This window comes from Abrus precatorius, unplaced genomic scaffold (genome assembly GCF_003935025.1).
Source record: "Abrus precatorius isolate BTA unplaced genomic scaffold, Abrus_2018 Scaffold9, whole genome shotgun sequence".
NCBI lineage: Eukaryota > Viridiplantae > Streptophyta > Magnoliopsida > Fabales > Fabaceae > Abrus > Abrus precatorius.
In genome coordinates, this window is record NW_020874439.1 from 29453237 (window position 1) to 29455205 (window position 1969).

A 1969-nucleotide genomic window follows, 5' to 3' on the forward strand; every position below is an offset into this window, starting at 1 on the left:
TGAAAGCCTCGCTGCTCCAATTTCGTTTTCAACAACTTCTGATTCAATTTTATGGACATTGGCTAAAATGATTTGCGTTAATGACTAAAGCAAATGAATAGACTAGTAGCTTTAGCTGATGTTATCCCATAATCCCAGCTTGAATCTACATTACGATACAGTGTCACGATGCAGCTGCCTCATTTTATTTGGCAAAATCCTGTTAATATTGCAGTATTTTGTTTGTCACTGTTGTTGCATTGTGTTATCCTTGTCACACTAATTCGAATAGCGTACATTCCATGCCACTGATGTTGCGATAGGGTGTTATTGTCTGAAATGACGATGCACTATCAACTCTCTTTATGGCATGTTTTTGTCGGCAAATTATATTAGACATTTGACATCAGTGATTGGAACTTGATAGACAACAGTGCACATTGATTTTAAAGTAAAATCCCGGTTTTCAAGTTTAGGGTGTCCTCTAGTTGATTGCAGAGTATTAGCACGAAGCACAGTGTGAGTGAATATTGAGTGATTGTGGTGTTGGTGTTTTGGGTTGAAATTTTGGGGGAGAGGTCCAGTAATTTCCACCAGTCAATACCTCAAGGGTTCTCAATTCTGACTCCTCTGATTTTGACTTTTGAAGAGAATAAGATAAAGCTGGCTACATTGGTAAGAGCTGGCTCATTGGACGAAGATAATGGGTCAATAGCTTAAAGCTAATTAGATGATCAAAAGCATGCCGTACATATTCCTGCCCCAATTGATGTTTTGCTCCGTTCACCACCTTAGAAGTGAAGAAACCACTTAGAATATGTACTGTTACCCGCTCTTCAATAATTAATGTTTTGTTCAACCGACAAAAGTAGGGCAAGTCCTTGATTTTATGGATATGATTTATTAGTGGTAAAACACTGAAACAACGTATACCTAATTACCTGCATGAGTCACTCACGTACACGTGCAGCACAGCATAGTGGTTTTAGATGTAAATTATAGTTTCAACGGGGCAATGAAACACATGATTATGCATAATTTATTTTTCTTTGAATCAAAGACTCATCAATTCACTAGGCTTGTTGGTTCTTGCGTCAAAAGAATCCAAGATGGGTTTGGGGGGGTTCCAAAGGCAAATTACCAATGGGACAGAGAAATTCCATCTCTGTATTTCTCCTCCCAACTTTTCGTAAGGGTATAGCCTTTTAGGCTATGTGGGTTTCTTCATGTAGAAGAGCTTTTATTTCTTGCTTTATTCTCTTATATTCCTCTCGATCCACAACTACTTTCTTGGTGGGAATGAAACTTTGAGGGACATTTTTTTCCCTTCACACATGCTATCAATAGTGCTTTCAAGTTTCAATGGCTATACTCATCTCAACATCAACTTTTTTGAGTCTCTGCTAATTTATCAAACCCATTATCATGCCCAATGTTCTCAATCCCTTGATCATCGTAATGATTCTCTCTTCTAAGATTTTCATTCATTATAGAGTATATTATTAGCCCACCAGAAAAAAAGGAAGCTGGCAATAAAAAAAAAGCCTATCCAAAGTGGCAAGTGCTTATCACATAATCAACGTAATCTGACTTTTACTTTACTTTACTTTCGAACATGGGTAATTTGTGGTGCAAATAACTCGCTATCAACGGTCCAATTATATATATAACTTGTTAATAACATATAACAAAATATATCATATAAATCTCACTTCAATTATTATTTTTTTTGTAGAGGGGGGCATATCAGGGAAAAACAAATTAACAATTCATTTTCTATTCTATAGACCATAGTACTTGGCATTTTACTTGCTTTCCATCTGGAAGTATTCTAGATTCAACCAAGTTTGTGGTTTGATCCAGGCCACAGAACTATGATTGTGTTGGGTGACAAGGATAGAGGAAAGTTAATAACTTCACATGGAAATGGTGATTTCCCAGGTTATCAAATTTAAAATCTTGGATATTAATATAATCCATGATAACTTTG